The sequence below is a fragment of the Amphiprion ocellaris genome, chromosome 17 (assembly GCF_022539595.1).
Source record: "Amphiprion ocellaris isolate individual 3 ecotype Okinawa chromosome 17, ASM2253959v1, whole genome shotgun sequence".
NCBI lineage: Eukaryota > Metazoa > Chordata > Actinopteri > Pomacentridae > Amphiprion > Amphiprion ocellaris.
Window position 1 is genome coordinate 25,570,456 of NC_072782.1, and position 13,678 is coordinate 25,584,133.

Consider the following 13,678-nt stretch of genomic DNA (forward strand, 5'->3'; position numbering starts at 1 on the left):
GCATCTTTTTGCAAGATCTGTTTAACACCCTAACTGGAAATGACAAGCACAGTGGCGCGTTCAAACCCTGCGAGGGAGATCAAAGAGTTGGAGCTCCGTGAGACACAGCAGTATGGATCAGAACCAAACCGATCCCCTTCTCGCCTCGACTAATTAACACCTGGCTGCCACTAATTAGCTAAATCCACCGACATTCCAGAAACAGAACCCCCTCCTCCCCCCAAATTCCCCCGAAAAAAACCATCATCTAGCACTGAATAAGATTTACAACCTGGTGTTGGACCTCAGTTGTATCCCCAGAGCTGCTACTTGTCTGGAAGAGCAAATGCAGGAACAGGTGTTCTCCTCCTGCAACTCCACCACACAAAGCAGCATAAAAAATGGAATTTAGGTGGTTGGGATTCTCAGTGAAGTGCTTTCTTTTGCTTATATTGTGGACCCAGTGGTGCTTATTGCTCAGTGCATGATGTGTATGACAGCTCTAGTCAAAGATAATTGCTCTTGTCTCAGCATTCTGACTTGAACAATAACTTTAATCAAAAGACCTTTAAAAATGTATTCAGAAAATGTGAAAGTAAAGAAGAAAAAAACAAAAAAACATTGTGTGTGTCTCTTGTTACCTCAACAAAACAGAGATTTTTATTTATTTTTGTTGTTCACAGACAAGAGTTTGCCTGTTCTTCGGTTTGCATTGATAATCCAATATAGTGTGACAAACATTTTCAAGGACTTACAGTCAGCAGAAATAGAAAAAAGTATAATCGTTTGGGTGTCTTGGCAACAGGAGAACAGCATCATGTTAGATGACCTCTCAGAAATTATCATTCTGGCATTGTGCTTTTGAACGCAAGAATAAACCAATTATTATTCCACATACAGACAAGAAAACTTCTCCAAAAACTACTTCTCTAATTAATCACACTTTACCCTACCTGAACTCTGGTTAAAAAAAAAAAAAAAAATTGAAAAAATTGAAAAAAAAAAAAAAAGGCAGAAACTAGACATTTCTCATCAGGTTCATTCTGTTTTCTTCCAAAGCCTCCTGAAACTAAAACATCACACTAAACCCTGTAACTGCAAACTCATTTAGTCAGTTTCAACTCCTCCAGCCAGTTCCTTTCCCTCCATTTCCCTTTTTCCTCACAACTGCTGTTTAAAGTCAGAGCCAATGTTTACCTGAGTGATGGAAGCTGACTTAGCTTTCATTTTGCACATCCGAAGAGTGAAGAGACTGAACAAGTCTATTGAATCACTGCTGCTTCAGGTAATGAGGGAAAGGACGGTCCTTCTATTGTCTGATTACAGGCAGTAATCAAGACACTGATCCTGTAATTAAGCAGCAGCAGGTATCCAGTGCTTGGGATACATAATCTTTTTACGTCCCAGCAGCCCATTTTCCACCTTTAAAAAAAAAAAAAAAAAAAAAAAAAACCTCATGAGGGAGACATTTATACCATTGTACTTGCACTTACCACAGGTTTTCAACTTTGAAAACAACTCCCTTTCCCACCGTGTTCCAGTCAGATTATGAGTTTTGGCTGAGTCACTCTTTCGGTTCTGAGCTTTCGTTTGTCCCTCCACATCCCCGGTCAATCTGTTGAACTGTTTGTTTGTCTGTCTCTGTCTTGTCAGCTTCAGCCTCCCACTAATCCTCCTCTCTCTGTTTTACTTCTTCCATCTCTCTCTTTTCCATGCGAAAGTCCGAGACAACATGACCTGGCTCTGGGGGCTCCATCTTCTTCTTCCACTGCAACTCTGTCTTTTAGTGAAGAGCTAAAAATGTAAAGACTGCACATCTAAAGTCACATAACATTGTCAGGGTTATCTTTCAGACTTTTGAAATCCCCATCCAGAGCTAAAAACTGCATAGTGCGCTAGTTTTCGTAGGCGGCACACGCCAAACGCAATGTATAAAATTGCGGAATGCCCCTTTAAAGTACAGCATTGAGCATGAATAATGGAAACTTGCATGGGAATTTGCAAACTAATATCCCAGACTGCTGAAGCAAACTCCTCATTATTTTGTTATCATTGTAAGCAGATTCTATTGCTGTTGTTTGTTTGACGGGATTAAGTAAGAGCTTGACATGTGGCCAGCGCCGCAAAGTAATACCACTGTGTTTTTAATGAGCGGACAACTTCAAACAGACCAATAAATCAAGACAGCAGGGGATTGTTTAATAATAAAAAAAAAAATACAGAATTACAGGACGGTGGGTCACGCCTCCGACAGAGCATTCAACATAGGGGCCTTTTTTATACCGCAGTTACTCACATAGGTCAGTAAATGTAGCAATGTACAGACGGTTGAGAAACTCCATCCACAGGCACTGAGGTGTAGCGTCTACTTTTTCTATGAGCTCCGAAAGCAGTCCGTTTAAAGTAATTGGAAAAGCTAATACATTTGCAGCTCACAACCACAACAAAGGCTTATTAATCAAGTCTGTCTCTCTCGGGAGTGTAATATATTAAGATATTATTTGCCTTGACTTCTGAAGAGTCGTGTGCAAACCTTGCATGCATTTTTAAATACATCACACACCCAGAGCTGTCCAAAAAAGAGCCGCTCTCCGTTTGATGGCGGTGTTCAGTTTGAGCTTTGCAGCTGCTTAAATGGTGAAGTGATGAATTCTACTTGTTACTCTCCGGAGGCACGATTCAGTTCCTTAGAAGTTAGCAGCCTTGATGCAAACAAGAGCTTCACCAAAAATAACATGCCACAAACTTTCAAAGACAAAGTTTTTCTCTGTGTTTTTCCAATTGAAGTTAAGGTCTATTTCCTGCACTGAGCTCATACATTTTTACAGAACAGCGTTATTTGATGGCTAGAAAGAAGAGAGTAGAGCACTCTGGAGCTTTGCTGGCATAGACAGATTTGGGACGATAGGGGATTTGAATTCTTTTGTGCCCTTGAAGATGACCACAAATGAATAAGAGACTGCTGTCTGGAGCCTGAAAAGAGAGATCAGATGCTCTCCATTCCATTAGCTTTGACTTTGTTTAAAATACAAATTTAATTTTTCACCACACATCGATGAAAACCCCCCGACAGATGCTGAGTATGGGAAGGCCTAAATACTAGAGGGAAAAAGTTGAGCCCCACTGCTTCAAAAGGGCCTGTGACACACTTTTTATCATCTATCAAGAAGGAAAGATGAAACATATATAAAGGACATGCCTAAATCCACCACTTTTCTCATTTAGTCTCATATACTCAACGCAGCTGAGCCTCCATATCCGGCGAGTTTCTACAGTATAAGTGACTATGACGGCTCCGTCCAAGCTCTGCAAGAGTGCACAGGTCAGGGGCTAGGCAGTTTCCTTAGGGTCTTCTTTGATGATTTTCTCCCATCTGGCCATTAGACCCCTGCCAGCACAGTCTCTGCCCTGCAGAGACCAACGCGCCTTGATAAATTTTACCCATTATGCAGATAAATTAGTGGCCTGTTAGAGCTCTCCACTCCACTATTTGGCTGGGGGGCTAAGAGCAAGATGTCTGTCATTACCCTGCCTAAATGCCATTTCATAAGCCTATCTTCTTTTAACACAGAGAAAAAAAACAAGTGTGGATGGAAATGAAAAAGCACCAAATTAGTTTGACCCACACAACTGCATGCAGCAGAACAAGACTGTGGATTCGACTACATGTTACAGAAGAAAATGAACCTCAAAAGATTTGTGCATTATACGTGTTCATTATCAGTCCCATTCGCGTCATTAGAGCTCAGTGTTTCTGCCTGATTACTATTCAGGATGGTTGTGATGTTTGTGAGATTCATTCATTCATCTTCATACTTGGCTTTTACCCAACACATCTATCTTTATTGCCCCTTTGAGAAAAATACGATTGCTTGATGGTGTCTCTGATAGAAACAGAATATACAGTAAGCGGAGCATAAATAAGGATTTCCTGGTTTTAGTGGAGTGTTTTGGTGCTTCAGTATTCAGCAGTCTATTCGTCACATTATGCTTCTGAATTGCTCGCACAGGGCTACAGTACACATTATTCCAATACATATTATTCCTCCAGGAATGAGAAAACTATCAACAAATAAACACACCGTGCTCCCATGGAAGCAAAAAAAAAAGCATCTGCAATGCCATTTACAGTCGGCCACAACACCACTGTTTTTGCTCTTGTTCATATTTGCTAATTTTGTGGCTGCGAATCAATCTGTTTGTGCATGGGAGAGCAGAGTGTCATAGCTCAGGTTGTGTTTATTCAGATCAGCTGAGGTTCGGTGCCCATTCTGGCATGAAACTGCAAACACAAGAGAATGAAGAGGTTTCGTGGCTACCCCTAACCACAGGCTGAGATTAATGGTTCATTCTAATGGTGTCAGAATGACACTATCCTCCCTGAGAAGGAAACAGTCATTTCAGTACAAAGTCAAAAACAGTATACGTTTAATTTGAAATAACCCAACTCTCTAGCAGCAACAGTTATTATGACGAGAGGAAACAAGGCGACATTGTTACTGGTGACAGTGTCCATAGGGATGAGGTCGTGGTGGTTGGATGGGTCATCAAAACACTAGAATTTAATAAGGGAGAGTTCTGTTTGTGGCTATCGCTAACCCCCATCTAATGGCTCATTCTAATGGCAGCAAAATGACACTGTCCTTCTGGAAAGAATAATAGAAAGAGCCATTACATCAAGCCCTCAAAAGCAGTATCTATTTAGAGTGAAATAACAAAGCTCTCTAGTGTCCAAGAAGGAGCCAAGAAGGAAGTCAGGTGATTTTGTTACAGAGCGATGATGTCCTTATAGTAATGACGTGAGGGTGGAGGGATGGGTCAAGAAAATTCTGGGATTTCATGAGAGCGACCTCTGTTTGCTTGTTAATTCCAAACAACAATCACTTGATATTGTAGCAAAGTAATAACATTGTCATAGAAAAAGAGGTCAGGATGGCAGAGACCACCATTTATTTGCCAATTCCAACCAACAATCAGGCGATATTCTTACAAAGTGACAATGTCGTCATAGAAAAGAGGTCAGGGTGGAGGGATGGGTTAACAAAACTCTTGGATTTCATGCGAGGTACCACTTTTTATTTGCCAATTCCAACCAACAGCCACCACTGGGGTGGAAATTTTTCATCAGCGCATTCAATACATAAAAGCACAGCAGAGCAGACGAGCAATTAGTGCAACATGGAGTCTTTTGTCTGGGATTAAAACATCTCCATGAACATTTGTATCTCCATAAGACAATCTACAAAATTACTGTGTGGTTTGAATCTGCATATCTGTATTTATATCCTTTTCATACTGCATTTCAGCTGCTTACTGGAAACACTTGGTCTCCCCTGCAAATTTTGTTATGCAAGTTGCAAATTAAATGCATAAATATAAATTTACAAATTCAAATCACTCATAATTTAACAATAAATCATATCATGTGCTACCTGTATTTTGTGGGAAGCAGTCAGTGGAAGGATTTTAAAGGAATTCATGCAAGATAGTGGAAAATTACCAATATATCCACATTGAAAAATACTGAGTCGACATCCCCATGATGATAGAAATTAGGTTTACAGATACAAATCACTCAGGATTTCTTTGTGGATTGTGTTTTTCGAGTTACGCAGGCTTACTGGACCTTTTTAATCCTATGCCTGTATGCTTAATCCTATGTATTATATGGAATAATTCAACTCTCATTCACATGAAAGACTTATTAGCTCTTTGTAAAACTTGAAAAAGACTGAATCAGGTGTATGTCTGTGCAGTGTACTTCAAGGAAAAAGCCAACCCACACGTCCTGTTGTGCAAGAGGCTCATAATGCCAAGGATAAAACAGAGATTTGGATACAAGTTCTAGATTGGTCGCTCATTAAATTCTCACAGTGAGGACCCAACTAAACTCTGAATTTTAGCTTTAAAATATTCATCCCTCTCTTGGGGCTTCACAGAATTTCAACTTGCACCAAGGTCGCACATTTATCAAAAACCTCCATCTAACTCTATCATGTTGGGATTATTTCCTCGCCTCTCCTTTCCTTCTTCCTCTTCTATCCTGTGCCTTGGACCCTTATCGTTTTATTATCTGTAATGCAAGTCAAGTACCCTCACGATAGCTTTTTAACAAATAGATTGATGTCAAAATGCTTTATAAAAACAAGCGATAACCAACAACAGCACACGCACTGCCAACAGACTCGCACACTGGGCACTCAACCAATGCAAATGATTCTGACCACTCTCGCCTTCATTTCTGCCTTCTGTATCTCAGCTATGCCACCCAACCTCTTCCTTGACCTCTAACTGGCACAGTTTGTGTTGAACACACAGACCTCTGAAAGATTAGACTGATACGTGATGCGGACATGCAGTGAGAAACACAACTTTTATTTCACCAAGAATTCAATTTTATGCCAGTATTACCAATTGGACACACTGTCTCCATCTCCTCAGATGGCTAAGTCTGGGGAAGTTGAAATAGATTAATGTGCTGAACAGAATGGTTCCAAATGGGATAGCTGAGCAGTTAATCCTTCCACTTGCCTATAATGTACTTTTTGTTCTGGATTGAGTGTGAACAGTGATAAGTATGTGATATCATTCAGATGTCGCTGACTGTGTATATTGTTATATTGTCCTTTGGCTTGTTACACTTGACAGATTTTTTTTTTTCCAGTACGTTTTGTATGCTTATCTCTGTAACACTGGGTGCTGGACTGTAACAACTCCTATTCTTGGATTTATTATGTTATGAGTTTGTGTGGTGTCTTGCCCAATTTTGGTGGCCATATGTTTGTGAGGGGACTTTTTAATTCTTGAGTGACCACAGTGAAGGAAATAATGCTTAAAACACATTGATCAGTTCACTTGAGTTTTGTGTTCATGCTTGATGACTTTGAAACAAAGGAAACTTTGTGTGTTATCGCAAATTCATCGGCCAAAACAGCTGCTTTATCCAGGGTTAACTTTTTATGCTCATTCAAAAATGTAGCAATTCTTTCATCAACACATCTCTTGAATTGTTCCAGCAAAATTAGATTTTTCAGGTCATCTAATTCCTTAACATCTTGTGATTTACACCAACGTTCAAACAAAACCTGTTGTTCTCGAGCAAACTCAGTATAAGTTTGGGTCTCGGACTTTTTAAGTCGCCTAAACTGTTGGCTGTAAGCTTCTGGAACTAATTCATAAGCACGCAAGATATTTTCTTTAACCGTCTTATAATCAGAACTTTGCGCAACAGACAAAGACGCATAAACACTTTGTGCTTTGCCAACCAATACACTTTGGAGTAACAATGGCCTGAACTCATTCGGCCATTTCAGTGTCAGCTACCCGCTCAAAAAGTGTAAAGTACTCGGCTACCTCCTTTTCATTAAAAGGTGGCACGAGCCGACTACTACGAGCCAAATCAAAGTCACTAGATGTAGACATCCGACCAGACTGACTGGGAACCACTCCAGACTCCAACTCCTTTAAACGCGTTTCCTGCTCTATTCTCTTTAATTGAGTTTCATGTTCTCTCTCTCATTCTTTCTCTTTCTCCTCTCGCTCTCTCTCCTCCCTCTCCAACCGCAAATTTTCTTGAGTTATTTTCATTTTTTCCAATTCAAGCTTAATTTTTAATACTTCTAAGTCACTTCCCCCGTCTGTTTTAGGCTTAATTTGAGCCTCAGCGCCTCTTTCAGTGCTTTTTTCAAACAATCCTTCCTCCTCCAAAGCTTTCACAATGGCAGCATGAATGTCGTCCATTTTACTACCTGTCGGGAGGTCGACCCCAAAACGGCCAGCTATTAGCTGCAATTCCTTTTTAGTACAGGAATTCAGAACTGCCTTAGTAGGTTTTGCACAAAACTCATCGAGTGAAAATACCATGTTGTGTGATTGTGTTGTACTTTGATCTACAAAAAAACTCTCTTTCAGATCATCCCAGACACGAGCCCCCAATTTGTTACGTTTCCCAAGCGGGACCCCAGGAAAATACCCAGAACCCCAAACTTTATTAAAGTATCAAAAGGAAAACTGTAACAAAACAAAGAACCCCAACACAAATAAACCAAACAAAAGGTCACAAAATGGGTTCGGAAAGGTGATAGAGGTAGATTGCCTCTATCACCCACTAAGCCAGCCAAAATAGCTGGAAGAAATATAATAAACAAAACCAAACAAAAAGGAGGGGAGAGTGAAATAAATGCGCTGAGGGTGTAAACACAATTCAAAGGGGCTTTGTTTCTCACAAGAGAGCTATTTGACACCCGCTCTCAAACGAAAAGAGAAATATGATGTGCAGTTCTCTGAAGCCGGAGCCCATCTGAACAGCTCAAGAGTCTGTCTTTTAAAGGAGTGTCACCAATCACTGCAGCAGGTGTGTCGGATGCAGCAGCTGTAGCCACTCAGCCTAATCAACCAGTGTCCCAACAGTGATCACATAGACACATATGGAAAAACAGCAAAACAACACAAATTTGCAGTCACAAAGCCACAAAACAAGTTTGAAATGGCCAAAAATACAAGACACAAAACTCAAGTGAACTGATCAATGTGTTTTAAGCATTATTTCCTTCACTGTGGTCACTGAAGAATTAAAGTCCCCTCACAAACATATGGCCACCAAAATTGGGCAAGACACCACACAAGCTCATAACAATTATACAACGAATTTGAAACTGTGTTCAACCAGTTATTGAATGACAGTTGTGCAACTGATATAAATTGGCTGTAGCTATTCTCCAGATTGCATACATGTAGTACAGCTTCTCTTACAAAGTTTGCACAGAGTTGCATGCTGAATGCATACAATTGGGACATACTACTTTGTCTGTAGATTTGATTAGATCCAACTTAATTGTCATTGCATCAAAGTATGAAGCTCTAAAATGCAGTTTAGCCTCCTACAAGTAGTAGGACTAAGCAGATTTAATGCATTATATACAGTATGGATATACATAATGTGGTACAGTATGAACATTAGAAACAAAGTAGCCTGAAGACACTAATTGTATGAATATAATAGCTGTGGATACAATAGAAGATAGATTTTGACCATCTTCCTCATATATCCGAAGTGTGAAATTAGCTTCCATCTGTCTGTGTGCTTTCTGTGGCTCAAACTTGATTATACTCACATGAGACACCATGCAACATATCTTCTGTAGTGCAGAGTATTATGGGCCATAATGGCCACAAACACATGCTGGAAAATGCAAATGGGTGTTGTAGAACATGCTGGGATATTTGCCATACTGTACTGTATGGCATATTGGAACATACTAAATTTTCCTCTGGTGTACTATACAGTACACCAGAGGAAGATGGTTATTGAAACCCCTAATACCTAGAGTATGGTTATTGAAACACCTAACACATATTTATTTGCTTCATGCTTGTGTCCATTTTGACTTCAAACGGTGTTGAAACTTTTGCACAATTAAAAACTGTGAACTCATCAATGTGCTGTAGTTCCTTTGTTGTATTCTAGATGTTTGCTGTCCTCATGCTCAGAAGCATCACTTTCAACTACACTTTTGCCAAAGGATGCCTGAACAACCCTGTCTTTATTGTTTGAGTCAATGCATTGTTTGGTTGTGGAACACTGATTGGCTTAATTAAGGACACCTAATTAACTTAGCGGCCACATGGAAAGATGAAACTTAATGTATCACCTGGGTACTCTTATCCTTTCTCACAATTTTATATCTGTTACCATGAGGTAGACAACTGTGAAGGTATTTTGCACTGGTCCAGCATTTAGTGAGAGCCATTACTTTCTGGAGATCGGGACTGCTTTCTTTCTGATGCCTCGTTTGATTTACTTTGAATGCCATATTTTTTTTTTTTTTTTTTTTACAATTTAGCTTTACACACTTTTAACACTGTGAGACTTACAAGGGATTGCACTGAATAGTAGTAACAAAGACAGGAGGAACAACAATCTAAAACGATGCTGCAGAACCGGAAAGAAAAATTTGGCTACATGTCTTCAAGATATTTGTCTTCTTGTGTATCCAGGATATCTTGTGTCGACAATACCTGCAGTGAAGCTCACCCAGCAAACATTTCAGTCAGAGATCTGAGGATGTTAACACTGTTGGCGGCTAATGCAGCCTGAAGCTACTATACTTATGGAGGAATGAGGACCAGGCTATGGAGGTCTGGTTAGTTTAAACAAGAAGGAAATAAAAGGAGCTTCAACTCAATTTTTATTTAAATCATAATGCATGTCTAAAGCCAAGTAGATGGCTTGTCTAAATTCAAGGCAAAGCCTGCACCTCTAAAATTGTGAAAGATAATAATGAGCACAAACTCTAAAATTTAAAAAAAGTTAATGTAAAAAATATTTAAAATTTGTTAGGAAAGTGTAACAACTGGACTTGTGATTTAATTTCTTTTCCCGATCAAGCATTTCATCATTTCTTTTAATAATCACCAACTGAATTTGATTAAGGTTGGTTCATGGTTGTATAGTGATTAAATGTGTCTCTCAAAATACCAACTGAAAAATAGGCTGGAATTAGGATTTGTTAAAAAAAATGTGCATCACATATAAAAGGAAGTATCATCAAAAGTGCAGTTAAATGTAAGAAAATTCATTTCCATCAGAATAAAGTACAATTCTTCAATATATCAAGTTTTCAGCCGGAACATGTGCTGTATGTGCAGTCTGTGTGGTCATCACATCATCAAAAATTCCCTGCTGTTCCATAGATTCATTGAAATCACAACCTACTATGTTCTTGTTCTAGCTATTCATCCATTCTGATTGTTCTTTGATCTGCTCCACTTTCCTTTGTTATGCCCTAATGAAGTTCCTCTGCTCCTATTCAGTACTGACAGTCCTTCCGAATGGAGGGTTTTAGTGGAGCCCTCCTTCAGTAAACGTTCAAGTAATGCATCAGTTAGGTGTGTGTGTTCTGATGCGGGAGGCACTGATTTGAGAAGAAGGTCCAATTTAGACACAAGTGGTGTAAGCTGGGTGAAAGAGGTCAAGGTCTGATAGGAGCCCATTAGAGACTGAAGTCTTCACAAAAAAGAGTGAAACATAGTTTAAAATGAAAATAACAAGACAGGCGGAAATCCTTTGAGAGACACTGAAACTTGTACCTACTGTAGCAAGCAAAAGTATTTTTAAAATTTGTGTCTAATCAACATTCAGTTCGTGTTGCAGTGAGCTCTCTTGTCTACACTTCCTTAACTGGATCTCATTCCTTTCAGTTCAAATTTGTGTGCAAAGATGCATGAAAATATTGTTTAAAGAAGGGTTTCATGTCACTTAATGCCATTCATGTGACGCTTTGTATGTTTCTTTGCATTTCTCGATGAACGTCTCATTTTAACACAGTTAAAACATATCCAAAAAGGCTGAAAATGCATAGATATAACATGGAAAATATGCCTGAAGTGCTGTTCTACCTATATGCAATCATATGATATCATGTTCGATATACCTTTCTATATTTCCCAGCGGAAGCAGAGTTTTAATTTTGGTGCTTGGTGCATCATTTCCATACTGGTACGCCAGGGAGCATTGTATGCCAACATGCAATGATTAGTTTGCCAGAATTGATGAGGCATATAATAAAAGCAATGGAGATGAAGTTGGTTATCACAACAGGACATGTGGAAGTAAAATATCTGATGCTCCGGATGAAAAAAAGAAACTCTGCAATCAGAGGAAGGACTGCAGTCTAAAAATGAACACAGATTAGCTTTGGTGTGTTTTTTAAGCACTGAAGAAGTAAAGGCATTGACAGCTGGCTTGAATGTTGCTTTACTTCACTCGGACAGGTTGGTATTTGAAAAAAAAAATGGTGTAGGCATGTAGTTATAACAGTTACTTTGATAGTGTTTGTGTAATTACTCTGACAGCCATACTAAGGATGCAAGTTTGGAAGTGCAGGTTTAAAAATTTTAACAAAGCCACTCTGACTGCTTTATGGATTTAGTTGTGAGGCAGCCATAAGAACAATTTACAAAGTTAGTTTTTTAAGTTGGTTAATCTGCTTGTGGACATTTCTGATGCTTTTGCTTATGCCTTGTTAGCAGATATGTTTCAACAGTGAGCTTTAGTGCAGCTTAGAAAACCAAGGACAAGGACAAATGATCAGAGAACAGGTCAATAACGAACCTCCACATTAAGATGACAGCATTTTTGTCTGTTTACTTTGGACTTAACGGCAAAAAGCGGTAAACAGGAATGAGGAAAGGAAAAATAACATACCAGTAATGGTTAGACTGATGAACAGCAAAATACGTTTTCCAGGTTGACAATCCGAGCTAACTCAAAAGCTACTGATCGTAAAAGAAAGAATAATACAAAATAAACTGAATGACAAATGACGATCAATCTCAAAAACGCAAAAGGAAACCAGACTGCTTAGACTTGTAGGGAAAACAAGCCCTAAATGCATAATTTCATTTCACTCCCGGATGAGCTGTGCTCAGATAAAACAGCAAAATTAACCGAGGCCGGTGCGAAACAAAAGAAAAATAAAACAAGAGAAACACAGAATAAACAAACAGATGCCATAAAACCAATATAAAACAAGCTGCTGGGCTAAAATGTGCTGTTGCCGAATACAAACCCGATGCAAAAACAACACTGAGACAAGACAGCAGTTCCATCAGTGTGCGAAGGTTGAGGGTTTGGAGAAGGCCACCCGTCGTGGTACACAGCCTGACTGGCAAGTGTTCCAGGCACAGCTTTCCAGACCGCAGGAGGGTAAGATGACCAAAATGTGCAGGGCATCTGCACACCAACGACCCAGAGGAGAACAAAAATGCAGTTAAAATCTGAAAACTAAATAAAGTTGTCAAAATAACTTGACCCAACCTACCTCAAACCCAAATGTCGTACCAGTTATGCATGCTATAAACTGGCAATGCATGCAAAAGAGAGAAAAGATACCTTACAATCACTCTGGAACCAATCGCAAAAAGACCTCAACACCAACCGCAGACCTCAACAGTGACACCAACGGTAGGATCTAGGAAGACAGAACATGAAAATGCAAAACAGACACTTGTCTTAATTTGTATTCCCACTGAATAAAGCGCAAGTGAATCTTGGTGTGTTAACAGCAAAGGAAGACATTCAAGTTGATCCTTTCCAAACACATCAAAAGTGTGGGTTTTGATTACAAACAGCTCACCCATCTTGTTGTAGGAATCCTCCAAGCATGTATCCATCATCTTCAGGGCACTACGTGCACATGGGGGAATCATGCCTATTTCATTGCATTTCCTGAAGGCAGCCTGTCAAGCTCCATGATGGCTTTAACATCATGACTCTTCCCTGCACACCTGTAATCATCTGCAAACTCTCTATTTACTAAGACCATCTTTAAAAGAGATGTCTAAGTTTCTGCAGCCTCTTAATACTCCAGCATGCGGGGGAGGCTGCTGATTAAGCTTAAGCTCATCATTCAGCCTTCAGGGGGCCTGAATGGCATCCCCTGCTTTCCCTCTATTACATTCTGCACCTCCAGATTTCTGGAGGCAGTTAAAGCCTCGGTCACGTTAAAGCTTTACGATTTTGTCCAGAAAACCTTGCTGACCTTAACTGTGCATCTTCAAATCTGACTGCGTCTGAGGTCCAGCAGCCAGGCTTTGCTTTTCTGCGTCGCAGGGGGATGGACTCTGCCTCTGCTGATTCCTTTGACAGTGGGTTGTTGTGCTGGAAAAAACCCCGCTTAAAGCTTCCCTGCTGATGTCT